The 27414-nt window shown below is 52.4% G+C and overlaps 10 non-coding genes and 1 pseudogene across 10 annotated transcripts; all 11 read left to right on the top strand.

Moving 5' to 3' along the window:
- Positions 1-82: 82 nt before the first annotated feature.
- On the top strand, positions 83-274 carry LOC132812287 (U2 spliceosomal RNA). The gene has a single exon (XR_009643577.1). It is a non-coding gene; the product is annotated as a U2 spliceosomal RNA (small nuclear RNA).
- A 1820-nt stretch (positions 275-2094) lies between these two features.
- LOC132812286 (U2 spliceosomal RNA) lies at positions 2095-2286 on the top strand. Its single transcript, XR_009643576.1, has one exon. It is a non-coding gene; the product is annotated as a U2 spliceosomal RNA (small nuclear RNA).
- A 1824-nt stretch (positions 2287-4110) lies between these two features.
- Positions 4111-4302, top strand: LOC132812285 (U2 spliceosomal RNA). The gene has a single exon (XR_009643575.1). It is a non-coding gene; the product is annotated as a U2 spliceosomal RNA (small nuclear RNA).
- A 1823-nt stretch (positions 4303-6125) lies between these two features.
- LOC132812284 (U2 spliceosomal RNA) lies at positions 6126-6317 on the top strand. Its single transcript, XR_009643574.1, has one exon. It is a non-coding gene; the product is annotated as a U2 spliceosomal RNA (small nuclear RNA).
- A 1824-nt stretch (positions 6318-8141) lies between these two features.
- Positions 8142-8333, top strand: LOC132812283 (U2 spliceosomal RNA). The gene has a single exon (XR_009643573.1). It is a non-coding gene; the product is annotated as a U2 spliceosomal RNA (small nuclear RNA).
- A 1825-nt stretch (positions 8334-10158) lies between these two features.
- On the top strand, positions 10159-10350 carry LOC132812282 (U2 spliceosomal RNA). Its single transcript, XR_009643572.1, has one exon. It is a non-coding gene; the product is annotated as a U2 spliceosomal RNA (small nuclear RNA).
- Positions 10351-12175: 1825 nt separating this feature from the next.
- On the top strand, positions 12176-12367 carry LOC132812306 (U2 spliceosomal RNA). The gene has a single exon (XR_009643592.1). It is a non-coding gene; the product is annotated as a U2 spliceosomal RNA (small nuclear RNA).
- Positions 12368-14191: 1824 nt separating this feature from the next.
- LOC132812305 (U2 spliceosomal RNA) lies at positions 14192-14383 on the top strand. Its single transcript, XR_009643591.1, has one exon. It is a non-coding gene; the product is annotated as a U2 spliceosomal RNA (small nuclear RNA).
- A 1820-nt stretch (positions 14384-16203) lies between these two features.
- On the top strand, positions 16204-16395 carry LOC132812304 (U2 spliceosomal RNA). Its single transcript, XR_009643590.1, has one exon. It is a non-coding gene; the product is annotated as a U2 spliceosomal RNA (small nuclear RNA).
- A 1825-nt stretch (positions 16396-18220) lies between these two features.
- On the top strand, positions 18221-18412 carry LOC132812292 (U2 spliceosomal RNA). The gene has a single exon (XR_009643582.1). It is a non-coding gene; the product is annotated as a U2 spliceosomal RNA (small nuclear RNA).
- Positions 18413-25555: 7143 nt separating this feature from the next.
- LOC132812301 (U2 spliceosomal RNA) lies at positions 25556-25735 on the top strand (annotated as a pseudogene).
- The last annotated feature ends 1679 nt before the right edge of the window (positions 25736-27414 follow it).

Below are 27414 nucleotides of genomic sequence, written 5' to 3'. Positions count from 1 at the left end.
ATAAAGGAACTTTGAATATCATCAAACTGATGGAAAGGATAGTCGGCAAATATGACCTCCACCGTTGGAGTATTAATGTGCTATCGCTTCTCGGCCTTTTGGCTTGGAATATGTGTAGTTTCTGTTCTTATCAGTTTAATCGCTGATATCTCCCGAAGGTGGGAGTGTTTGTATTAAATGGATTTTTGGAGCAGGGAGATGGCTTAAGGGCTTGCTCTGTCCTCTCCATGTATCAGCCTGGTATTGCAGTGTTTCCAGGAATGGTGCACCCAACGCTTACCCAAGTTCAAAAGCAGGTGAATGCAATGTGAATCTCTTGCCTTTGCTAGTTTGCCGTGTTGATGGCAGTCAGTGATTGTTGCATCTATTGTCTTTTCAGTTGCAGGAAACTATCGTCTTTTGTTACGGGTTTTCTGTCTTATGAACCTGCTCTGCAGTTACCTGATGAAGGTGCAGCACGCAGAAAGCCAGGACAGGGGTAACCCCAACGTGCTACAGGGAACATTCTGGAACCAGGGGCCTGCCAGGAAGGTAACTTGCCAATTTAAATGAATGGATTTGCCCTTGTCTGCCGTTTTGGGCTTCTGCGGTCGTTCTTGGAACGTATCCCACCGATGGTACGGCGGTGGCGGGGGGTGGGGTGACTGCTGTAATTTCAAAGAACCCCGTTGGGCTGAAACCTGGTGTTGTGGGATTTTTAACACAGTCAAATCAGGTTGTGGGATCCCATGACTCAGCCAATGTCAAATGGCTATCAGATCAGCCCCCACAGCCCCTTCCCAACCCCCCCGCCTCCCCCCCCACCCCCGAGGCAACAAATTTATCCTAATATTTTCTTGAACAAGAAAGAAATGTCTTTGGTCTGTTTCCTGAATAGAGTGAAACCCCCATCTCTGTTTGTTTCTTCGCAAACTACTGTACGGAAGCGACCTGCTTTAGTAGCTACGTCTGTACGTAAAGATTATTCACGCAGACGATCGCCCAAGGCTGGAACTGGCTTCAGCTCCCTGGTGCCACCAGGCAGCCGTACTAACCACTGATCCACTGTGCCACCCGTACGATTTGGAACGATTTGTCATCATTTGCGGTGCAAGTAGCGAAACAGTTGTCAGTTTGTCAACTGGGTCGGATTATAATGTTGTCAGCGATCTGCAGCAATGTGAACGGAGATGTCGAATCGAGCTGCTGGTGGTGATGAGGCGCGCTTGCAGCGTGACATGTTTACACGGGGAGATCAGCTCCCTCCCCATTCTCCAGAGAGTCGGATACAAGTAGAGAGGATATTGAGAGTGGACGATAAAGAAAGGGTGCACGGACGTAATTCGCTTTTCGCAACTTTTCGGATTGATGCGGAATGCCGAGGAGCGAATCCTGTACGTGAGGGAAACGATGATTGGCATTTATGGGCAAGCTACACCAACACAAGGGGAGGCAATGAATAGGATCTTTCCGTCAAGGCCAACATTTCTCGCCCATGCCGAGATCAGCCTGGTGGTGAGCTGCTCTCTCGAACCGCTGCAGTCCAAGTGCTGTCGGTAGCCCCGCGATGCTGTTTGGGCGGGGATTCCCGATTTTGACCCGGTAACACCGGAGGAACAAAGACATATTTGCAATTCAGGACAGCGAGTGTCTCGGGGGGGGGGGGGAGAACTTGCGAATGGTGGTGTTCCCGTGGATCTGCTGCCGTCATCCTTCGAGGCTGCGTTGGCCATGGGTTTGCAAGGTGCTGCCTGAGGAATTCTGGTGAATCTTGTAGATGCCGGGGGAATGAATGACCCTGCCGGGGAATGAATGACCCTGCCGCCGCCGCTGTCCCCGATCACCGGGAGAAACCTCTCTGCAGTCGACCTGACGTGCGGTGGCTCCGGCCCGTGCCATCTGATTGGTCGTCAGCGCGACCTACGCGGCTACGTAACAGATGGAGAGAAAAGCACGGGGAAAGCACAGCGACTGCTGCAGAGTGATCTTCCGGTCTGGTTGGATATCTTGGAAGGAAGGTAGACGGTAAGGGAATAAAGGAACTTTGAATATCATCAAACTGATGGAAAGGATAGTCGGCAAATATGACCTCCACCGTTGGAGTATTAATGTGCTATCGCTTCTCGGCCTTTTGGCTTGGAATATGTGTAGTTTCTGTTCTTATCAGTTTAATCGCTGATATCTCCCGAAGGTGGGAGTGTTTGTATTAAATGGATTTTTGGAGCAGGGAGATGGCTTAAGGGCTTGCTCTGTCCTCTCCATGTATCAGCCTGGTATTGCAGTGTTTCCAGGAATGGTGCACCCAACGCTTACCCAAGTTCAAAAGCAGGTGAATGCAATGTGAATCTCTTGCCTTTGCTAGTTTGCCGTGTTGATGGCAGTCAGTGATTGTTGCATCTATTGTCTTTTCAGTTGCAGGAAACTATCGTCTTTTGTTACGGGTTTTCTGTCTTATGAACCTGCTCTGCAGTTACCTGATGAAGGTGCAGCACGCAGAAAGCCAGGACAGGGGTAACCCCAACGTGCTACAGGGAACATTCTGGAACCAGGGGCCTGCCAGGAAGGTAACTTGCCAATTTAAATGAATGGATTTGCCCTTGTCTGCCGTTTTGGGCTTCTGCGGTCGTTCTTGGAACGTATCCCACCGATGGTACGGCGGTGGCGGGGGGTGGGGTGACTGCTGTAATTTCAAAGAACCCCGTTGGGCTGAAACCTGGTGTTGTGGGATTTTTAACACAGTCAAATCAGGTTGTGGGATCCCATGACTCAGCCAATGTCAAATGGCTATCAGATCAGCCCCCACAGCCCCTTCCCAACCCCCCCGCCTCCCCCCCCACCCCCGAGGCAACAAATTTATCCTAATATTTTCTTGAACAAGAAAGAAATGTCTTTGGTCTGTTTCCTGAATAGAGTGAAACCCCCATCTCTGTTTGTTTCTTCGCAAACTACTGTACGGAAGCGACCTGCTTTAGTAGCTACGTCTGTACGTAAAGATTATTCACGCAGACGATCGCCCAAGGCTGGAACTGGCTTCAGCTCCCTGGTGCCACCAGGCAGCCGTACTAACCACTGATCCACTGTGCCACCCGTACGATTTGGAACGATTTGTCATCATTTGCGGTGCAAGTAGCGAAACAGTTGTCAGTTTGTCAACTGGGTCGGATTATAATGTTGTCAGCGATCTGCAGCAATGTGAACGGAGATGTCGAATCGAGCTGCTGGTGGTGATGAGGCGCGCTTGCAGCGTGACATGTTTACACGGGGAGATCAGCTCCCTCCCCATTCTCCAGAGAGTCGGATACAAGTAGAGAGGATATTGAGAGTGGACGATAAAGAAAGGGTGCACGGACGTAATTCGCTTTTCGCAACTTTTCGGATTGATGCGGAATGCCGAGGAGCGAATCCTGTACGTGAGGGAAACGATGATTGGCATTTATGGGCAAGCTACACCAACACAAGGGGAGGCAATGAATAGGATCTTTCCGTCAAGGCCAACATTTCTCGCCCATGCCGAGATCAGCCTGGTGGTGAGCTGCTCTCTCGAACCGCTGCAGTCCAAGTGCTGTCGGTAGCCCCGCGATGCTGTTTGGGCGGGGATTCCCGATTTTGACCCGGTAACACCGGAGGAACAAAGACATATTTGCAATTCAGGACAGCGAGTGTCTCGGGGGGGGGGAGGGGGAGAACTTGCGAATGGTGGTGTTCCCGTGGATCTGCTGCCGTCATCCTTCGAGGCTGCGTTGGCCATGGGTTTGCAAGGTGCTGCCTGAGGAATTCTGGTGAATCTTGTAGATGCCGGGGGAATGAATGACCCTGCCGGGGGAATGAATGACCCTGCCGCCGCCGCTGTCCCCGATCACCGGGAGAAACCTCTCTGCAGTCGACCTGACGTGCGGTGGCTCCGGCCCGTGCCATCTGATTGGTCGTCAGCGCGACCTACGCGGCTACGTAACAGATGGAGAGAAAAGCACGGGGAAAGCACAGCGACTGCTGCAGAGTGATCTTCCGGTCTGGTTGGATATCTTGGAAGGAAGGTAGACGGTAAGGGAATAAAGGAACTTTGAATATCATCAAACTGATGGAAAGGATAGTCGGCAAATATGACCTCCACCGTTGGAGTATTAATGTGCTATCGCTTCTCGGCCTTTTGGCTTGGAATATGTGTAGTTTCTGTTCTTATCAGTTTAATCGCTGATATCTCCCGAAGGTGGGAGTGTTTGTATTAAATGGATTTTTGGAGCAGGGAGATGGCTTAAGGGCTTGCTCTGTCCTCTCCATGTATCAGCCTGGTATTGCAGTGTTTCCAGGAATGGTGCACCCAACGCTTACCCAAGTTCAAAAGCAGGTGAATGCAATGTGAATCTCTTGCCTTTGCTAGTTTGCCGTGTTGATGGCAGTCAGTGATTGTTGCATCTATTGTCTTTTCAGTTGCAGGAAACTATCGTCTTTTGTTACGGGTTTTCTGTCTTATGAACCTGCTCTGCAGTTACCTGATGAAGGTGCAGCACGCAGAAAGCCAGGACAGGGGTAACCCCAACGTGCTACAGGGAACATTCTGGAACCAGGGGCCTGCCAGGAAGGTAACTTGCCAATTTAAATGAATGGATTTGCCCTTGTCTGCCGTTTTGGGCTTCTGCGGTCGTTCTTGGAACGTATCCCACCGATGGTACGGCGGTGGCGGGGGGTGGGGTGACTGCTGTAATTTCAAAGAACCCCGTTGGGCTGAAACCTGGTGTTGTGGGATTTTTAACACAGTCAAATCAGGTTGTGGGATCCCATGACTCAGCCAATGTCAAATGGCTATCAGATCAGCCCCCACAGCCCCTTCCCAACCCCCCCGCCTCCCCCCCCACCCCCGAGGCAACAAATTTATCCTAATATTTTCTTGAACAAGAAAGAAATGTCTTTGGTCTGTTTCCTGAATAGAGTGAAACCCCCATCTCTGTTTGTTTCTTCGCAAACTACTGTACGGAAGCGACCTGCTTTAGTAGCTACGTCTGTACGTAAAGATTATTCACGCAGACGATCGCCCAAGGCTGGAACTGGCTTCAGCTCCCTGGTGCCACCAGGCAGCCGTACTAACCACTGATCCACTGTGCCACCCGTACGATTTGGAACGATTTGTCATCATTTGCGGTGCAAGTAGCGAAACAGTTGTCAGTTTGTCAACTGGGTCGGATTATAATGTTGTCAGCGATCTGCAGCAATGTGAACGGAGATGTCGAATCGAGCTGCTGGTGGTGATGAGGCGCGCTTGCAGCGTGACATGTTTACACGGGGAGATCAGCTCCCTCCCCATTCTCCAGAGAGTCGGATACAAGTAGAGAGGATATTGAGAGTGGACGATAAAGAAAGGGTGCACGGACGTAATTCGCTTTTCGCAACTTTTCGGATTGATGCGGAATGCCGAGGAGCGAATCCTGTACGTGAGGGAAACGATGATTGGCATTTATGGGCAAGCTACACCAACACAAGGGGAGGCAATGAATAGGATCTTTCCGTCAAGGCCAACATTTCTCGCCCATGCCGAGATCAGCCTGGTGGTGAGCTGCTCTCTCGAACCGCTGCAGTCCAAGTGCTGTCGGTAGCCCCGCGATGCTGTTTGGGCGGGGATTCCCGATTTTGACCCGGTAACACCGGAGGAACAAAGACATATTTGCAATTCAGGACAGCGAGTGTCTCGGGGGGGGGGAGGGGGAGAACTTGCGAATGGTGGTGTTCCCGTGGATCTGCTGCCGTCATCCTTCGAGGCTGCGTTGGCCATGGGTTTGCAAGGTGCTGCCTGAGGAATTCTGGTGAATCTTGTAGATGCCGGGGAATGAATGACCCTGCCGGGGGAATGAATGACCCTGCCGCCGCCGCTGTCCCCGATCACCGGGAGAAACCTCTCTGCAGTCGACCTGACGTGCGGTGGCTCCGGCCCGTGCCATCTGATTGGTCGTCAGCGCGACCTACGCGGCTACGTAACAGATGGAGAGAAAAGCACGGGGAAAGCACAGCGACTGCTGCAGAGTGATCTTCCGGTCTGGTTGGATATCTTGGAAGGAAGGTAGACGGTAAGGGAATAAAGGAACTTTGAATATCATCAAACTGATGGAAAGGATAGTCGGCAAATATGACCTCCACCGTTGGAGTATTAATGTGCTATCGCTTCTCGGCCTTTTGGCTTGGAATATGTGTAGTTTCTGTTCTTATCAGTTTAATCGCTGATATCTCCCGAAGGTGGGAGTGTTTGTATTAAATGGATTTTTGGAGCAGGGAGATGGCTTAAGGGCTTGCTCTGTCCTCTCCATGTATCAGCCTGGTATTGCAGTGTTTCCAGGAATGGTGCACCCAACGCTTACCCAAGTTCAAAAGCAGGTGAATGCAATGTGAATCTCTTGCCTTTGCTAGTTTGCCGTGTTGATGGCAGTCAGTGATTGTTGCATCTATTGTCTTTTCAGTTGCAGGAAACTATCGTCTTTTGTTACGGGTTTTCTGTCTTATGAACCTGCTCTGCAGTTACCTGATGAAGGTGCAGCACGCAGAAAGCCAGGACAGGGGTAACCCCAACGTGCTACAGGGAACATTCTGGAACCAGGGGCCTGCCAGGAAGGTAACTTGCCAATTTAAATGAATGGATTTGCCCTTGTCTGCCGTTTTGGGCTTCTGCGGTCGTTCTTGGAACGTATCCCACCGATGGTACGGCGGTGGCGGGGGGTGGGGTGACTGCTGTAATTTCAAAGAACCCCGTTGGGCTGAAACCTGGTGTTGTGGGATTTTTAACACAGTCAAATCAGGTTGTGGGATCCCATGACTCAGCCAATGTCAAATGGCTATCAGATCAGCCCCCACAGCCCCTTCCCAACCCCCCCGCCTCCCCCCCCACCCCCGAGGCAACAAATTTATCCTAATATTTTCTTGAACAAGAAAGAAATGTCTTTGGTCTGTTTCCTGAATAGAGTGAAACCCCCATCTCTGTTTGTTTCTTCGCAAACTACTGTACGGAAGCGACCTGCTTTAGTAGCTACGTCTGTACGTAAAGATTATTCACGCAGACGATCGCCCAAGGCTGGAACTGGCTTCAGCTCCCTGGTGCCACCAGGCAGCCGTACTAACCACTGATCCACTGTGCCACCCGTACGATTTGGAACGATTTGTCATCATTTGCGGTGCAAGTAGCGAAACAGTTGTCAGTTTGTCAACTGGGTCGGATTATAATGTTGTCAGCGATCTGCAGCAATGTGAACGGAGATGTCGAATCGAGCTGCTGGTGGTGATGAGGCGCGCTTGCAGCGTGACATGTTTACACGGGGAGATCAGCTCCCTCCCCATTCTCCAGAGAGTCGGATACAAGTAGAGAGGATATTGAGAGTGGACGATAAAGAAAGGGTGCACGGACGTAATTCGCTTTTCGCAACTTTTCGGATTGATGCGGAATGCCGAGGAGCGAATCCTGTACGTGAGGGAAACGATGATTGGCATTTATGGGCAAGCTACACCAACACAAGGGGAGGCAATGAATAGGATCTTTCCGTCAAGGCCAACATTTCTCGCCCATGCCGAGATCAGCCTGGTGGTGAGCTGCTCTCTCGAACCGCTGCAGTCCAAGTGCTGTCGGTAGCCCCGCGATGCTGTTTGGGCGGGGATTCCCGATTTTGACCCGGTAACACCGGAGGAACAAAGACATATTTGCAATTCAGGACAGCGAGTGTCTCGGGGGGGGGAGGGGGGAGAACTTGCGAATGGTGGTGTTCCCGTGGATCTGCTGCCGTCATCCTTCGAGGCTGCGTTGGCCATGGGTTTGCAAGGTGCTGCCTGAGGAATTCTGGTGAATCTTGTAGATGCCGGGGGAATGAATGACCCTGCCGGGGGAATGAATGACCCTGCCGCCGCCGCTGTCCCCGATCACCGGGAGAAACCTCTCTGCAGTCGACCTGACGTGCGGTGGCTCCGGCCCGTGCCATCTGATTGGTCGTCAGCGCGACCTACGCGGCTACGTAACAGATGGAGAGAAAAGCACGGGGAAAGCACAGCGACTGCTGCAGAGTGATCTTCCGGTCTGGTTGGATATCTTGGAAGGAAGGTAGACGGTAAGGGAATAAAGGAACTTTGAATATCATCAAACTGATGGAAAGGATAGTCGGCAAATATGACCTCCACCGTTGGAGTATTAATGTGCTATCGCTTCTCGGCCTTTTGGCTTGGAATATGTGTAGTTTCTGTTCTTATCAGTTTAATCGCTGATATCTCCCGAAGGTGGGAGTGTTTGTATTAAATGGATTTTTGGAGCAGGGAGATGGCTTAAGGGCTTGCTCTGTCCTCTCCATGTATCAGCCTGGTATTGCAGTGTTTCCAGGAATGGTGCACCCAACGCTTACCCAAGTTCAAAAGCAGGTGAATGCAATGTGAATCTCTTGCCTTTGCTAGTTTGCCGTGTTGATGGCAGTCAGTGATTGTTGCATCTATTGTCTTTTCAGTTGCAGGAAACTATCGTCTTTTGTTACGGGTTTTCTGTCTTATGAACCTGCTCTGCAGTTACCTGATGAAGGTGCAGCACGCAGAAAGCCAGGACAGGGGTAACCCCAACGTGCTACAGGGAACATTCTGGAACCAGGGGCCTGCCAGGAAGGTAACTTGCCAATTTAAATGAATGGATTTGCCCTTGTCTGCCGTTTTGGGCTTCTGCGGTCGTTCTTGGAACGTATCCCACCGATGGTACGGCGGTGGCGGGGGGTGGGGTGACTGCTGTAATTTCAAAGAACCCCGTTGGGCTGAAACCTGGTGTTGTGGGATTTTTAACACAGTCAAATCAGGTTGTGGGATCCCATGACTCAGCCAATGTCAAATGGCTATCAGATCAGCCCCCACAGCCCCTTCCCAACCCCCCCGCCTCCCCCCCCACCCCCGAGGCAACAAATTTATCCTAATATTTTCTTGAACAAGAAAGAAATGTCTTTGGTCTGTTTCCTGAATAGAGTGAAACCCCCATCTCTGTTTGTTTCTTCGCAAACTACTGTACGGAAGCGACCTGCTTTAGTAGCTACGTCTGTACGTAAAGATTATTCACGCAGACGATCGCCCAAGGCTGGAACTGGCTTCAGCTCCCTGGTGCCACCAGGCAGCCGTACTAACCACTGATCCACTGTGCCACCCGTACGATTTGGAACGATTTGTCATCATTTGCGGTGCAAGTAGCGAAACAGTTGTCAGTTTGTCAACTGGGTCGGATTATAATGTTGTCAGCGATCTGCAGCAATGTGAACGGAGATGTCGAATCGAGCTGCTGGTGGTGATGAGGCGCGCTTGCAGCGTGACATGTTTACACGGGGAGATCAGCTCCCTCCCCATTCTCCAGAGAGTCGGATACAAGTAGAGAGGATATTGAGAGTGGACGATAAAGAAAGGGTGCACGGACGTAATTCGCTTTTCGCAACTTTTCGGATTGATGCGGAATGCCGAGGAGCGAATCCTGTACGTGAGGGAAACGATGATTGGCATTTATGGGCAAGCTACACCAACACAAGGGGAGGCAATGAATAGGATCTTTCCGTCAAGGCCAACATTTCTCGCCCATGCCGAGATCAGCCTGGTGGTGAGCTGCTCTCTCGAACCGCTGCAGTCCAAGTGCTGTCGGTAGCCCCGCGATGCTGTTTGGGCGGGGATTCCCGATTTTGACCCGGTAACACCGGAGGAACAAAGACATATTTGCAATTCAGGACAGCGAGTGTCTCGGGGGGGGGGGGGGGGGAGAACTTGCGAATGGTGGTGTTCCCGTGGATCTGCTGCCGTCATCCTTCGAGGCTGCGTTGGCCATGGGTTTGCAAGGTGCTGCCTGAGGAATTCTGGTGAATCTTGTAGATGCCGGGGGAATGAATGACCCTGCCGGGGGAATGAATGACCCTGCCGCCGCCGCTGTCCCCGATCACCGGGAGAAACCTCTCTGCAGTCGACCTGACGTGCGGTGGCTCCGGCCCGTGCCATCTGATTGGTCGTCAGCGCGACCTACGCGGCTACGTAACAGATGGAGAGAAAAGCACGGGGAAAGCACAGCGACTGCTGCAGAGTGATCTTCCGGTCTGGTTGGATATCTTGGAAGGAAGGTAGACGGTAAGGGAATAAAGGAACTTTGAATATCATCAAACTGATGGAAAGGATAGTCGGCAAATATGACCTCCACCGTTGGAGTATTAATGTGCTATCGCTTCTCGGCCTTTTGGCTTGGAATATGTGTAGTTTCTGTTCTTATCAGTTTAATCGCTGATATCTCCCGAAGGTGGGAGTGTTTGTATTAAATGGATTTTTGGAGCAGGGAGATGGCTTAAGGGCTTGCTCTGTCCTCTCCATGTATCAGCCTGGTATTGCAGTGTTTCCAGGAATGGTGCACCCAACGCTTACCCAAGTTCAAAAGCAGGTGAATGCAATGTGAATCTCTTGCCTTTGCTAGTTTGCCGTGTTGATGGCAGTCAGTGATTGTTGCATCTATTGTCTTTTCAGTTGCAGGAAACTATCGTCTTTTGTTACGGGTTTTCTGTCTTATGAACCTGCTCTGCAGTTACCTGATGAAGGTGCAGCACGCAGAAAGCCAGGACAGGGGTAACCCCAACGTGCTACAGGGAACATTCTGGAACCAGGGGCCTGCCAGGAAGGTAACTTGCCAATTTAAATGAATGGATTTGCCCTTGTCTGCCGTTTTGGGCTTCTGCGGTCGTTCTTGGAACGTATCCCACCGATGGTACGGCGGTGGCGGGGGGTGGGGTGACTGCTGTAATTTCAAAGAACCCCGTTGGGCTGAAACCTGGTGTTGTGGGATTTTTAACACAGTCAAATCAGGTTGTGGGATCCCATGACTCAGCCAATGTCAAATGGCTATCAGATCAGCCCCCACAGCCCCTTCCCAACCCCCCCGCCTCCCCCCCCACCCCCGAGGCAACAAATTTATCCTAATATTTTCTTGAACAAGAAAGAAATGTCTTTGGTCTGTTTCCTGAATAGAGTGAAACCCCCATCTCTGTTTGTTTCTTCGCAAACTACTGTACGGAAGCGACCTGCTTTAGTAGCTACGTCTGTACGTAAAGATTATTCACGCAGACGATCGCCCAAGGCTGGAACTGGCTTCAGCTCCCTGGTGCCACCAGGCAGCCGTACTAACCACTGATCCACTGTGCCACCCGTACGATTTGGAACGATTTGTCATCATTTGCGGTGCAAGTAGCGAAACAGTTGTCAGTTTGTCAACTGGGTCGGATTATAATGTTGTCAGCGATCTGCAGCAATGTGAACGGAGATGTCGAATCGAGCTGCTGGTGGTGATGAGGCGCGCTTGCAGCGTGACATGTTTACACGGGGAGATCAGCTCCCTCCCCATTCTCCAGAGAGTCGGATACAAGTAGAGAGGATATTGAGAGTGGACGATAAAGAAAGGGTGCACGGACGTAATTCGCTTTTCGCAACTTTTCGGATTGATGCGGAATGCCGAGGAGCGAATCCTGTACGTGAGGGAAACGATGATTGGCATTTATGGGCAAGCTACACCAACACAAGGGGAGGCAATGAATAGGATCTTTCCGTCAAGGCCAACATTTCTCGCCCATGCCGAGATCAGCCTGGTGGTGAGCTGCTCTCTCGAACCGCTGCAGTCCAAGTGCTGTCGGTAGCCCCGCGATGCTGTTTGGGCGGGGATTCCCGATTTTGACCCGGTAACACCGGAGGAACAAAGACATATTTGCAATTCAGGACAGCGAGTGTCTCGGGGGGGGGGAGGGGGGAGAACTTGCGAATGGTGGTGTTCCCGTGGATCTGCTGCCGTCATCCTTCGAGGCTGCGTTGGCCATGGGTTTGCAAGGTGCTGCCTGAGGAATTCTGGTGAATCTTGTAGATGCCGGGGGAATGAATGACCCTGCCGGGGGAATGAATGACCCTGCCGCCGCCGCTGTCCCCGATCACCGGGAGAAACCTCTCTGCAGTCGACCTGACGTGCGGTGGCTCCGGCCCGTGCCATCTGATTGGTCGTCAGCGCGACCTACGCGGCTACGTAACAGATGGAGAGAAAAGCACGGGGAAAGCACAGCGACTGCTGCAGAGTGATCTTCCGGTCTGGTTGGATATCTTGGAAGGAAGGTAGACGGTAAGGGAATAAAGGAACTTTGAATATCATCAAACTGATGGAAAGGATAGTCGGCAAATATGACCTCCACCGTTGGAGTATTAATGTGCTATCGCTTCTCGGCCTTTTGGCTTGGAATATGTGTAGTTTCTGTTCTTATCAGTTTAATCGCTGATATCTCCCGAAGGTGGGAGTGTTTGTATTAAATGGATTTTTGGAGCAGGGAGATGGCTTAAGGGCTTGCTCTGTCCTCTCCATGTATCAGCCTGGTATTGCAGTGTTTCCAGGAATGGTGCACCCAACGCTTACCCAAGTTCAAAAGCAGGTGAATGCAATGTGAATCTCTTGCCTTTGCTAGTTTGCCGTGTTGATGGCAGTCAGTGATTGTTGCATCTATTGTCTTTTCAGTTGCAGGAAACTATCGTCTTTTGTTACGGGTTTTCTGTCTTATGAACCTGCTCTGCAGTTACCTGATGAAGGTGCAGCACGCAGAAAGCCAGGACAGGGGTAACCCCAACGTGCTACAGGGAACATTCTGGAACCAGGGGCCTGCCAGGAAGGTAACTTGCCAATTTAAATGAATGGATTTGCCCTTGTCTGCCGTTTTGGGCTTCTGCGGTCGTTCTTGGAACGTATCCCACCGATGGTACGGCGGTGGCGGGGGGTGGGGTGACTGCTGTAATTTCAAAGAACCCCGTTGGGCTGAAACCTGGTGTTGTGGGATTTTTAACACAGTCAAATCAGGTTGTGGGATCCCATGACTCAGCCAATGTCAAATGGCTATCAGATCAGCCCCCACAGCCCCTTCCCAACCCCCCCGCCTCCCCCCCCACCCCCGAGGCAACAAATTTATCCTAATATTTTCTTGAACAAGAAAGAAATGTCTTTGGTCTGTTTCCTGAATAGAGTGAAACCCCCATCTCTGTTTGTTTCTTCGCAAACTACTGTACGGAAGCGACCTGCTTTAGTAGCTACGTCTGTACGTAAAGATTATTCACGCAGACGATCGCCCAAGGCTGGAACTGGCTTCAGCTCCCTGGTGCCACCAGGCAGCCGTACTAACCACTGATCCACTGTGCCACCCGTACGATTTGGAACGATTTGTCATCATTTGCGGTGCAAGTAGCGAAACAGTTGTCAGTTTGTCAACTGGGTCGGATTATAATGTTGTCAGCGATCTGCAGCAATGTGAACGGAGATGTCGAATCGAGCTGCTGGTGGTGATGAGGCGCGCTTGCAGCGTGACATGTTTACACGGGGAGATCAGCTCCCTCCCCATTCTCCAGAGAGTCGGATACAAGTAGAGAGGATATTGAGAGTGGACGATAAAGAAAGGGTGCACGGACGTAATTCGCTTTTCGCAACTTTTCGGATTGATGCGGAATGCCGAGGAGCGAATCCTGTACGTGAGGGAAACGATGATTGGCATTTATGGGCAAGCTACACCAACACAAGGGGAGGCAATGAATAGGATCTTTCCGTCAAGGCCAACATTTCTCGCCCATGCCGAGATCAGCCTGGTGGTGAGCTGCTCTCTCGAACCGCTGCAGTCCAAGTGCTGTCGGTAGCCCCGCGATGCTGTTTGGGCGGGGATTCCCGATTTTGACCCGGTAACACCGGAGGAACAAAGACATATTTGCAATTCAGGACAGCGAGTGTCTCGGGGGGGGGGAGGGGGGAGAACTTGCGAATGGTGGTGTTCCCGTGGATCTGCTGCCGTCATCCTTCGAGGCTGCGTTGGCCATGGGTTTGCAAGGTGCTGCCTGAGGAATTCTGGTGAATCTTGTAGATGCCGGGGGAATGAATGACCCTGCCGGGGGAATGAATGACCCGCCGCCGCCGCTGTCCCCGATCACCGGGAGAAACCTCTCTGCAGTCGACCTGACGTGCGGTGGCTCCGGCCCGTGCCATCTGATTGGTCGTCAGCGCGACCTACGCGGCTACGTAACAGATGGAGAGAAAAGCACGGGGAAAGCACAGCGACTGCTGCAGAGTGATCTTCCGGTCTGGTTGGATATCTTGGAAGGAAGGTAGACGGTAAGGGAATAAAGGAACTTTGAATATCATCAAACTGATGGAAAGGATAGTCGGCAAATATGACCTCCACCGTTGGAGTATTAATGTGCTATCGCTTCTCGGCCTTTTGGCTTGGAATATGTGTAGTTTCTGTTCTTATCAGTTTAATCGCTGATATCTCCCGAAGGTGGGAGTGTTTGTATTAAATGGATTTTTGGAGCAGGGAGATGGCTTAAGGGCTTGCTCTGTCCTCTCCATGTATCAGCCTGGTATTGCAGTGTTTCCAGGAATGGTGCACCCAACGCTTACCCAAGTTCAAAAGCAGGTGAATGCAATGTGAATCTCTTGCCTTTGCTAGTTTGCCGTGTTGATGGCAGTCAGTGATTGTTGCATCTATTGTCTTTTCAGTTGCAGGAAACTATCGTCTTTTGTTACGGGTTTTCTGTCTTATGAACCTGCTCTGCAGTTACCTGATGAAGGTGCAGCACGCAGAAAGCCAGGACAGGGGTAACCCAACGTGCTACAGGGAACATTCTGGAACCAGGGGCCTGCCAGGAAGGTAACTTGCCAATTTAAATGAATGGATTTGCCCTTGTCTGCCGTTTTGGGCTTCTGCGGTCGTTCTTGGAACGTATCCCACCGATGGTACGGCGGTGGCGGGGGGTGGGGTGACTGCTGTAATTTCAAAGAACCCCGTTGGGCTGAACCCTGGTGTTGTGGGATTTTTAACACAGTCAAATCAGGTTGTGGGATCCCATGACTCAGCCAATGTCAAATGGCTATCAGATCAGCCCCCACAGCCCCTTCCCAACCCCCCCGCCTCCCCCCCCACCCCCGAGGCAACAAATTTATCCTAATATTTTCTTGAACAAGAAAGAACTGTCTTTGGTCTGTTTCCTGAATAGAGTGAAACCCCCATCTCTGTTTGTTTCTTCGCAAACTACTGTACGGAAGCGACCTGCTTTAGTAGCTACGTCTGTACGTAAAGATTATTCACGCAGACGATCGCCCAAGGCTGGAACTGGCTTCAGCTCCCTGGTGCCACCAGGCAGCCGTACTAACCACTGATCCACTGTGCCACCCGTACGATTTGGAACGATTTGTCATCATTTGCGGTGCAAGTAGCGAAACAGTTGTCAGTTTGTCAACTGGTCGGATTATAATGTTGTCAGCGATCTGCAGCAATGTGAACGGAGATGTCGAATCGAGCTGCTGGTGGTGATGAGGCGCGCTTGCAGCGTGACATGTTTACACGGGGAGATCAGCTCCCTCCCCATTCTCCAGAGAGTCGGATACAAGTAGAGAGGATATTGAGAGTGGACGATAAAGAAAGGGTGCACGGACGTAATTCGCTTTTCGCAACTTTTCGGATTGATGCGGAATGCCGAGGAGCGAATCCTGTACGTGAGGGAAACGATGATTGGCATTTATGGGCAAGCTACACCAACACAAGGGGAGGCAATGAATAGGATCTTTCCGTCAAGGCCAACATTTCTCGCCCATGCCGAGATCAGCCTGGTGGTGAGCTGCTCTCTCGAACCGCTGCAGTCCAAGTGCTGTCGGTAGCCCCGCGATGCTGTTTGGGCGGGGATTCCCGATTTTGACCCGGTAACACCGGAGGAACAAAGACATATTTGCAATTCAGGACAGCGAGTGTCTCGGGGGGGGGGGGGGGAGAACTTGCGAATGGTGGTGTTCCCGTGGATCTGCTGCCGTCATCCTTCGAGGCTGCGTTGGCCATGGGTTTGCAAGGTGCTGCCTGAGGAATTCTGGTGAATCTTGTAGATGCCGGGGGAATGAATGACCCTGCCGGGGGAATGAATGACCCTGCCGCCGCCGCTGTCCCCGATCACCGGGAGAAACCTCTCTGCAGTCGACCTGACGTGCGGTGGCTCCGCCCGTGCCATCTGATTGGTCGTCAGCGCGACCTACGCGGCTACGTAACAGATGGAGAGAAAAGCACGGGGAAAGCACAGCGACTGCTGCAGAGTGATCTTCCGGTCTGGTTGGATATCTTGGAAGGAAGGTAGACGGTAAGGGAATAAAGGAACTTTGAATATCATCAAACTGATGGAAAGGATAGTCGGCAAATATGACCTCCACCGTTGGAGTATTAATGTGCTATCGCTTCTCGGCCTTTTGGCTTGGAATATGTGTAGTTTCTGTTCTTATCAGTTTAATCGCTGATATCTCCCGAAGGTGGGAGTGTTTGTATTAAATGGATTTTTGGAGCAGGGAGATGGCTTAAGGGCTTGCTCTGTCCTCTCCATGTATCAGCCTGGTATTGCAGTGTTTCCAGGAATGGTGCACCCAACGCTTACCCAAGTTCAAAAGCAGGTGAATGCAATGTGAATCTCTTGCCTTTGCTAGTTTGCCGTGTTGATGGCAGTCAGTGATTGTTGCATCTATTGTCTTTTCAGTTGCAGGAAACTATCGTCTTTTGTTACGGGTTTTCTGTCTTATGAACCTGCTCTGCAGTTACCTGATGAAGGTGCAGCACGCAGAAAGCCAGGACAGGGGTAACCCCAACGTGCTACAGGGAACATTCTGGAACCAGGGGCCTGCCAGGAAGGTAACTTGCCAATTTAAATGAATGGATTTGCCCTTGTCTGCCGTTTTGGGCTTCTGCGGTCGTTCTTGGAACGTATCCCACCGATGGTACGGCGGTGGCGGGGGGTGGGGTGACTGCTGTAATTTCAAAGAACCCCGTTGGGCTGAAACCTGGTGTTGTGGGATTTTTAACACAGTCAAATCAGGTTGTGGGATCCCATGACTCAGCCAATGTCAAATGGCTATCAGATCAGCCCCCACAGCCCCTTCCCAACCCCCCCGCCTCCCCCCCCACCCCCGAGGCAACAAATTTATCCTAATATTTTCTTGAACAAGAAAGAAATGTCTTTGGTCTGTTTCCTGAATAGAGTGAAACCCCCATCTCTGTTTGTTTCTTCGCAAACTACTGTACGGAAGCGACCTGCTTTAGTAGCTACGTCTGTACGTAAAGATTATTCACGCAGACGATCGCCCAAGGCTGGAACTGGCTTCAGCTCCCTGGTGCCACCAGGCAGCCGTACTAACCACTGATCCACTGTGCCACCCGTACGATTTGGAACGATTTGTCATCATTTGCGGTGCAAGTAGCGAAACAGTTGTCAGTTTGTCAACTGGGTCGGATTATAATGTTGTCAGCGATCTGCAGCAATGTGAACGGAGATGTCGAATCGAGCTGCTGGTGGTGATGAGGCGCGCTTGCAGCGTGACATGTTTACACGGGGAGATCAGCTCCCTCCCCATTCTCCAGAGAGTCGGATACAAGTAGAGAGGATATTGAGAGTGGACGATAAAGAAAGGGTGCACGGACGTAATTCGCTTTTCGCAACTTTTCGGATTGATGCGGAATGCCGAGGAGCGAATCCTGTACGTGAGGGAAACGATGATTGGCATTTATGGGCAAGCTACACCAACACAAGGGGAGGCAATGAATAGGATCTTTCCGTCAAGGCCAACATTTCTCGCCCATGCCGAGATCAGCCTGGTGGTGAGCTGCTCTCTCGAACCGCTGCAGTCCAAGTGCTGTCGGTAGCCCCGCGATGCTGTTTGGGCGGGGATTCCCGATTTTGACCCGGTAACACCGGAGGAACAAAGACATATTTGCAATTCAGGACAGCGAGTGTCTCGGGGGGGGGGAGGGGGGAGAACTTGCGAATGGTGGTGTTCCCGTGGATCTGCTGCCGTCATCCTTCGAGGCTGCGTTGGCCATGGGTTTGCAAGGTGCTGCCTGAGGAATTCTGGTGAATCTTGTAGATGCCGGGGGAATGAATGACCCTGCCGGGGGAATGAATGACCCTGCCGCCGCCGCTGTCCCCGATCACCGGGAGAAACCTCTCTGCAGTCGACCTGACGTGCGGTGGCTCCGGCCCGTGCCATCTGATTGGTCGTCAGCGCGACCTACGCGGCTACGTAACAGATGGAGAGAAAAGCACGGGGAAAGCACAGCGACTGCTGCAGAGTGATCTTCCGGTCTGGTTGGATATCTTGGAAGGAAGGTAGACGGTAAGGGAATAAAGGAACTTTGAATATCATCAAACTGATGGAAAGGATAGTCGGCAAATATGACCTCCACCGTTGGAGTATTAATGTGCTATCGCTTCTCGGCCTTTTGGCTTGGAATATGTGTAGTTTCTGTTCTTATCAGTTTAATCGCTGATATCTCCCGAAGGTGGGAGTGTTTGTATTAAATGGATTTTTGGAGCAGGGAGATGGCTTAAGGGCTTGCTCTGTCCTCTCCATGTATCAGCCTGGTATTGCAGTGTTTCCAGGAATGGTGCACCCAACGCTTACCCAAGTTCAAAAGCAGGTGAATGCAATGTGAATCTCTTGCCTTTGCTAGTTTGCCGTGTTGATGGCAGTCAGTGATTGTTGCATCTATTGTCTTTTCAGTTGCAGGAAACTATCGTCTTTTGTTACGGGTTTTCTGTCTTATGAACCTGCTCTGCAGTTACCTGATGAAGGTGCAGCACGCAGAAAGCCAGGACAGGGGTAACCCCAACGTGCTACAGGGAACATTCTGGAACCAGGGGCCTGCCAGGAAGGTAACTTGCCAATTTAAATGAATGGATTTGCCCTTGTCTGCCGTTTTGGGCTTCTGCGGTCGTTCTTGGAACGTATCCCACCGATGGTACGGCGGTGGCGGGGGGTGGGGTGACTGCTGTAATTTCAAAGAACCCCGTTGGGCTGAAACCTGGTGTTGTGGGATTTTTAACACAGTCAAATCAGGTTGTGGGATCCCATGACTCAGCCAATGTCAAATGGCTATCAGATCAGCCCCCACAGCCCCTTCCCAACCCCCCCGCCTCCCCCCCCACCCCCGAGGCAACAAATTTATCCTAATATTTTCTTGAACAAGAAAGAAATGTCTTTGGTCTGTTTCCTGAATAGAGTGAAACCCCCATCTCTGTTTGTTTCTTCGCAAACTACTGTACGGAAGCGACCTGCTTTAGTAGCTACGTCTGTACGTAAAGATTATTCACGCAGACGATCGCCCAAGGCTGGAACTGGCTTCAGCTCCCTGGTGCCACCAGGCAGCCGTACTAACCACTGATCCACTGTGCCACCCGTACGATTTGGAACGATTTGTCATCATTTGCGGTGCAAGTAGCGAAACAGTTGTCAGTTTGTCAACTGGGTCGGATTATAATGTTGTCAGCGATCTGCAGCAATGTGAACGGAGATGTCGAATCGAGCTGCTGGTGGTGATGAGGCGCGCTTGCAGCGTGACATGTTTACACGGGGAGATCAGCTCCCTCCCCATTCTCCAGAGAGTCGGATACAAGTAGAGAGGATATTGAGAGTGGACGATAAAGAAAGGGTGCACGGACGTAATTCGCTTTTCGCAACTTTTCGGATTGATGCGGAATGCCGAGGAGCGAATCCTGTACGTGAGGGAAACGATGATTGGCATTTATGGGCAAGCTACACCAACACAAGGGGAGGCAATGAATAGGATCTTTCCGTCAAGGCCAACATTTCTCGCCCATGCCGAGATCAGCCTGGTGGTGAGCTGCTCTCTCGAACCGCTGCAGTCCAAGTGCTGTCGGTAGCCCCGCGATGCTGTTTGGGCGGGGATTCCCGATTTTGACCCGGTAACACCGGAGGAACAAAGACATATTTGCAATTCAGGACAGCGAGTGTCTCGGGGGGGGGGAGGGGGAGAACTTGCGAATGGTGGTGTTCCGTGGATCTGCTGCCGTCATCCTTCGAGGCTGCGTTGGCCATGGGTTTGCAAGGTGCTGCCTGAGGAATTCTGGTGAATCTTGTAGATGCCGGGGGAATGAATGACCCTGCCGGGGGAATGAATGACCCTGCCGCCGCCGCTGTCCCCGATCACCGGGAGAAACCTCTCTGCAGTCGACCTGACGTGCGGTGGCTCCGGCCCGTGCCATCTGATTGGTCGTCAGCGCGACCTACGCGGCTACGTAACAGATGGAGAGAAAAGCACGGGGAAAGCACAGCGACTGCTGCAGAGTGATCTTCCGGTCTGGTTGGATATCTTGGAAGGAAGGTAGACGGTAAGGGAATAAAGGAACTTTGAATATCATCAAACTGATGGAAAGGATAGTCGGCAAATATGACCTCCACCGTTGGAGTATTAATGTGCTATCGCTTCTCGGCCTTTTGGCTTGGAATATGTGTAGTTCCTGAGTCCAGAGGAAGAGATTCTGCTCGAGAGCTGCAGTTCGACGCTGCAGAAGTGCGCTGGCGGGAGAAAAACCAAGGGTTCGTGTTGCAGTCGTTGGAGCTGCTGAGACCATCGCTGGATCGTGATTGGCCCTGGAGGATCGTTTGGTTGTGCTGACCTGCTCTTGGTGGATCTTTATGCTGGCTTCGGCCTAACGCCAATTCAGGGATCAGCCAACCTCAGAGCTATGGCCTCAGCAGCCGCTCGCAGCCCTGGCCAGGGCATTCGCAACACAGTCAGGGTGACTGTGAAGAAGGTGGAGGAGCACACACCGGTCGATCGGACGGTTTTGTGAAGAAGGTTTTGCTGGAGTGCTGTGGGTTTGCAGCAGCGGACGTGTACTGCTGCAGGATTTCCCTGGGCAGGCTACTTCGACGTGACCTTCAGGAGCGTGAAGCATTGTGAGCAGCTCCTGAAGGTCTTCAAGGAGAAGGAAGGGGAACCTCTGTTCTCCATCTTGTCGGCGGTCCCGTTGTGTGTGCTTCCTGCGCAGAGGAGTCGGGTTGTACAATCCAAATGTACAACCCTTACGTCCCAGCGGCAGATGTTCTCACCTTCTTGAAGAGGTATGTCCAGGTGAAGGAGCGAAAGCACCGATGTCGTCGATCCTTTCGGATCTGGACCAAGTAAGCGGCAGGTCAAGGTAACCCTGAGGGTCGATGGCAGCGGGAACATCCTCCACCCACCCTCCAGCTTCGCCATCGGAGGAAGCAGAGGCTACCTGACGTACGCAGGGCAGCCGAAGGTGTGCCGAACCTGCGGGAGGTCAGGCCACATGGCGGCCGACTGCAAGGTGACCGTATGCCGAAATTGCAAGCAGGAAGGCCACCTGACCAAGGATTGCAAGGAGGCCAAGAACTGTAACCTGTGCGGAGAGGCGGGCCACATGTACAAGGCCTGTCCAAGACGAGGAGCCGCCACTTACGCACAGATGGCCAGAGGTGGCAACACGAGCCGGGGACCGCCAAAGGCCCAGGAGGCACCACAAGATAGCACGGAAACGGTGCCTGGAGACACCCAGAAGGAAGAGCAGGCGTAGCGGAGCAGACGGCAGACAGCGGGGAGGTGCAGCAGCCGATCCAAGCTCCGTTCAAGGCAGTCGGAGGAAATGGAAGAGGAGGAATCAAAGGAGGCAGAGGACTGGATCACAGTCAAAATAGGAAGAGGAAACCTGTCTCGGGCCCCAAAGCCACCCAAGAAGGGGAAACGACGACACCTCCAAGCCGAGGATACAGGCAGCTCTTCTGATGGTGAGGACGGCGCAAGAAGGGTCGCCATCAGAGGAAGAGACAGAGCGCCATGGGGAGAAAGGAGGGCAGCACCACCCAAGAAGGGAAAGACGATCCCTCTGTGGGGATGGGTAAAGGCCTCCCCCTACCCGGTGAGAACCAAGAGTGTCCACCGGCCCACAGCTCCAGGTAACTGGGAGCAGCGGTCCTGTGACAGCCCCACTGTCAGATGGAGAACTGGACGGTGCGGACCCAGGCCCGACACAAAGACACCGAGCGGGGAAATGGCTCCAGCGTGGAGCCGGACAGCTACCTCAGCCCTGGATGGTCCAGCAGTTTGCCGTCACCACGGGGATGCACGCAGCTACCCCAGAGGAGCAGGACCAGCAGCAAACGGACACTATTAACCTTGTAAATTGTTAAAATGGGGTTGAAAGTTGCCAGCATCAATGTGCGTAGCATCAAATCGGCTACGCGATGTGTTTCAACGATGGCCTTCCTGGCCAGCGTTAAAGCCGACCTCCTGTTTCTGCAGGAGTGTGGGATACCGCACCTCAGCAGTTACAGGAGATGGTCGAGCTTGTGGGCCCATGGGCCGTCAGTTTGGTCGGGGGGCAACGATAGCCGCGCCTCAGGCCTGGGTATCCTGTTTGCGAGGAAGCAACTTCACCATCTCCGAGGTAAGGAGGTGGTGGGCGGGCGCCCTCCTCGTCGTGACGTTTAAACAGGAATGCTCCCCGAGACTAATCAACGTGTACGCCCCAGCGGTAAGAGTGAACGGTTGGCCGTCCTGCAACAGCTTCCACTGTTGCTGGCTACGTCCAGGCCGGTCATTCTGGCCGGAGACTTCAACTGCATCATTGATGCAGATGGACGATCCGGCGGGGGGACAGTAAACTGGACGCCACGTCCAGAGCCCTGATGGACGCGGTCAAAGATGCCAAGCTGCACGACGTCTTCAGCACCCCTGCAGACGGAGCGCAGCGTAGATACACCTGGTCACGGGCAGACGGGTCTATCCGCTCAAGGATAGATTACCTGTTTGTGTCCCGAACCTCTCGGTCAGAACCACCGACGTCAAGCCGGTGTTCTTCTCTGACCACTGCCTCCTACTGGCCGACTGTCACCTACAGGACGAGCAGCGGGCGGGCAAGGAACGTGGAAGCTGAACACTAAGCTGTTGACCCCGGGAAACATTGAGGAGCTCAAGAGGATTACGCAGGTTGGAGAACCGCGAAGCCCCTCTTTGAGTCTCCAGCAGACTGTGGGAAACAGTTAAAGGGAACATCAAGAGATTCTTCATCCTCAAAGGTGTTCAGGAGGCGAGAGAGAGGCGGGGAAAACTGTCCCAGCTCCAGGAAAGTATGCAGAACCTGCTCCTGCTGCAGACGATGGGGGTCGATGTCACGGAGGACCTCAAGGAGGTGAAGGGCCAGCAAGCCTCGCTCTTTGCCTCGGAGGCCTCCAAGATAATCTTCCGGTCCAGGGTCCGCCGTGGAGCAGGACGAGACGTGCTCACGTTTCTTCTTCCAGAAGGTGCACAAAGAGAGCTCTGTGCTCAGCAGCCTGAAGGAAGAAGATGGCTCTACAACGTCATCTCAGGCTGACGTCATGAGGATCAGTAAATCCTTCTATGCCAGTCTGTATGACGCGAAGCCGACCGACAGCACGGCCTCACAGTCGTTCCTGTCCTATCACGGAGGTCCTAGACGACGAACACGCGAGAGCTGGACCAGCCGCTATCTCTGGATGAGCTGACCAAGGCCCTCGAGTCCTTCGAAAAGAATAAAACTCCCGGAAGCGATGGCTTACCGGTCGAGCTCTATTCCGCTCTTTGGGACTTGATTGGCCAGGACCTGCTGGAGGTGTATGTCAGTATGCTTCGGGCAGGTACCATGAGTGAATCCATGAGGAAAGGCATCATCACCCTCATCTATAAGCGGAAGGGGAGAGGGAGGAAATAAAAATTGGAGACCGATCTCACTGTTGAATGCAGATTACAAAATCCTGTCAAAGGTAATTGCAAACCGGGTCAGGTCTGCTCTGGGGTCGGTGATTCACCCCGACCAAACCTGTGCTGACCGGGCAGGAAGATCGCTGAGAGTCTCGCACTCCTCAGGGATACGATCGCCTACGTGCAGGACAGGGGGTTGGACCCTGCCTCATCAGCCTGGACCAGGAGAAAGCCTTTGACAGGATATCACACATGTAATAGAGATGTCCTCTCCAAAATGGGCTTTGGGGAGGGAATCTGCAATTGGATCAGACTGCTCTACACCAACATTGTCAGTGCAGTCTCAATCAATGGGTGGGAATCAGATAGCTTCCCTGTCAGATCTGGAGTCAGGCAGGGCTGCCCTCTCTCTCCTGCCTTGTTGTGTTCTGCATAGAGCCATTTGCCGAATCCATCAGAAGGAATGCGAGCCTGAGAGGGGTGACTATTCCTGGCAGCGGGGGCCTGCAGGTTAAGGCCTCCCTGTACATGGATGACGTCGCCGTTTTCTGCTCGGATCCGCTGTCCGTGCACAGACTCCTGTGCATTTGCGACCAGTTCGAACGGGCCTCGGGGGCCAAGGTAAACCGAGGCAAGAGCGAGGCCATGCCACTTCGGGAACTGGGCCGACCAATCCTCGATCCCCTTCACCGTCAGGACTGGCCACCTGAAGGTGCTGGGTATTTGGTTCGGGGGTGCTGGGGCGTGCGCCAAGACCTGGGAGGAGCGGATCATAAAGATAGGCAGAAACTGGGCAGATGGAGCTACGGTCGCTCTCCATCACGGGAAAAAACCTGGTCATCAGGTGTGAGGTACTGTCATTGCTGTTGTACTTGGCACAGGTCTGGCCTATTCCCAGAACCTGTGCCGCCGCAGTCACCCGGGGCCATCTTCCAGTTCATATGGAGATCAAAGATGGACCGGGTCCGAAGGGACTCCACTGTACAAAGATCTGGGCAACGGGGAAAAATACACCCAATGCCACCCTCACCCTGATGGCCACCTTTGTGTGTGGCTGCATCAAGCTGTGCGTGGATCCCCGGTACGCAAACCCCAAGTGTCACTACGTACTGAGGTTCTACCTGTCCCCGTGTTGCGAAGGATGGGCCTGGCCTCGCTGCCCGGAACGCTCCGAGTAGTTGACCGTTCCGTACCACCTGTCCTTCGTGGAGAAATTTCTGAAGAAAAACACCTTTGACCACAAGTCCATCAGGAAGTGGTCAGCACGTAGCGTCCTCGTGAGACCCTTCGGGAAAAGGAGAGGGCGGATCCTGTTGAGTGGTTCCCTGAGCAGACTGTCAAAGCAATTTGGCAGAATGCCTCATCGCCAGAACTTTCCAACAAGCACCAAGACATGGCTTGGCTGGTGGTGAGAAGGGCTCAACCTGTGAGATCGTTATATGCACGCCCCGGACTCTCAGCCGCACCGCACGCTGCCCACGAAGCGGCTGCGGGGGGACGAGACTGTCACACACCTCCTTCTGGAATGTGCCTATGCAGAGGAAGTCTGGAGAGGAATGCAGTGGTATTTGTCGAGAGTTCGTCCCGAGCAGCGCCGTGACACGGACTCCGTGCTCTACGGCCTGTTCCCCGGGACGCACACCGAGACGAATATCAACTGCGCCTGGAGGATCATCAACTCGTTGAAGGACGCTCTCTGGGTGGTCCGAACCTGTTGATCTTCCAGCTGAAGGAGTTGACCCCCCACTGAGTGTTGCAGACTGGCACATTCCAAGGTCCAAGACTACGTGTTGAGGGACGCGCTGAAGCTTGGGGCAGCTGCCGCCAAGCGCGGTGGGGAAAGACCACCGTTTAACATCTGCCTGTCGAAAGAAAATCAGGGGCCCCATGCAGTCATTTGGGCTCTGCTGACGCCTCAGCCCAATATAAGATTGAGAGATGCACAGACTTGCATGGAAAAAGGAAAATTCTAAACTGTGTATGTAAATGTGAAATATGAATGGCATAACCTAATGTACAGTGTATCAAATTATTTATGAATATTTTACGAATAAAGTATATTTTGAAATAAAAAAAAAAAATTTCTGTTCTTATCAGTTTAATCGCTGATATCTCCCGAAGGTGGGAGTGTTTGTATTAAATGGATTTTTGGAGCAGGGAGATGGCTTAAGGGCTTGCTCTGTCCTCTCCATGTATCAGCCTGGTATTGCAGTGTTTCCAGGAATGGTGCACCCAACGCTTACCCAAGTTCAAAAGCAGGTGAATGCAATGTGAATCTCTTGCCTTTGCTAGTTTGCCGTGTTGATGGCAGTCAGTGATTGTTGCATCTATTGTCTTTTCAGTTGCAGGAAACTATCGTCTTTTGTTACGGTTTTCTGTCTTATGAACCTGCTCTGCAGTTACCTGATGAAGGTGCAGCACGCAGAAAGCCAGGACAGGGGTAACCCCAACGTGCTACAGGGAACATCTGGAACCAGGGGCCTGCCAGGAAGGTAACTTGCCAATTTAAATGAATGGATTTGCCCTTGTCTGCCGTTTTGGGCTTCTGCGGTCGTTCTTGGAACGTATCCCACCGATGGTACGGCGGTGGCGGGGGGGGTGGACTGCTGTAATTTCAAAGAACCCCGTTGGGCTGAAACCTGGTGTTGTGGGATTTTTAACACAGTCAAATCAGGTTGTGGGATCCCATGACTCAGCCAATGTCAAATGGCTATCAGATCAGCCCCCACAGCCCCTTCCCAACCCCCCCGCCTCCCCCCCCACCCCCGAGGCAACAAATTTATCCTAATATTTTCTTGAACAAGAAAGAAATGTCTTTGGTCTGTTTTCCTGAATAGAGTGAAACCCCCATCTCTGTTTGTTTCTTCGCAAACTACTGTACGGAAGCGACCTGCTTTAGTAGCTACGTCTGTACGTAAAGATTATTCACGCAGACGATCGCCCAAGGCTGGAACTGGCTTCAGCTCCCTGGTGCCACCAGGCAGCCGTACTAACCACTGATCCACTGTGCCACCCGTACGATTTGGAACGATTTGTCATCATTTGCGGTGCAAGTAGCGAAACAGTTGTCAGTTTGTCAACTGGGTCGGATTATAATGTTGTCAGCGATCTGCAGCAATGTGAACGGAGATGTCGAATCGAGCTGCTGGTGGTGATGAGGCGCGCTTGCAGCGTGACATGTTTACACGGGGAGATCAGCTCCCTCCCCATTCTCCACAGAGAGTCGGATACAAGTAGAGAGGATATTGAGAGTGGACGATAAAGAAAGGGTGCACGGACGTAATTCGCTTTTCGCAACTTTTCGGATTGATGCGGAATGCCGAGGAGCGAATCCTGTACGTGAGGGAAACGATGATTGGCATTTATGGCAAGCTACACCAACACAAGGGGAGGCAATGAATAGGATCTTTCCGTCAAGGCCAACATTTCTCGCCCATGCCGAGATCAGCCTGGTGTGAGCTGCTCTCTCGAACCGCTGCAGTCCAAGTGCGGTCGGTAGCCCCGCGATGCTGGTTGGGCGGGGATTCCCGATTTTGACCCGGTAACACCGGAGGAACAAAGACATATTTGCAATTCAGGACAGCGAGTGTCTCGGGGGGGGGGGGTGAGAACTTGCGAATGGTGGTGTTCCCGTGGATCTGCTGCCGTCATCCTTCGAGGCTGCGTTGGCCATGGGTTTGCAAGGTGCTGCCTGAGGAATTCTGTGTGAATCTTGTAGATGCCGGGGAATGAAGACCCTGAATGAGACCCTGCCGCCGCCGCTGTCCCCGATCACCGGGAGAAACCTCTCTGCAGTCGACCTGACGTGCGGTGGCTCCGGCCCGTGCCATCTGATTGGTCGTCAGCGCGACCTACGCGGGTACGTAACAGATGGAGAGAAAAGCACGGGGAAAGCACAGCGACTGCTGCAGAGTGA

The sequence above is a fragment of the Hemiscyllium ocellatum genome, unplaced genomic scaffold (genome assembly GCF_020745735.1).
Source record: "Hemiscyllium ocellatum isolate sHemOce1 unplaced genomic scaffold, sHemOce1.pat.X.cur. scaffold_2668_pat_ctg1, whole genome shotgun sequence".
In the NCBI taxonomy this organism is placed as follows: Eukaryota; Metazoa; Chordata; class Chondrichthyes; order Orectolobiformes; family Hemiscylliidae; genus Hemiscyllium; species Hemiscyllium ocellatum.
This window is presented reverse-complemented; position numbering and strand designations above follow the sequence as displayed.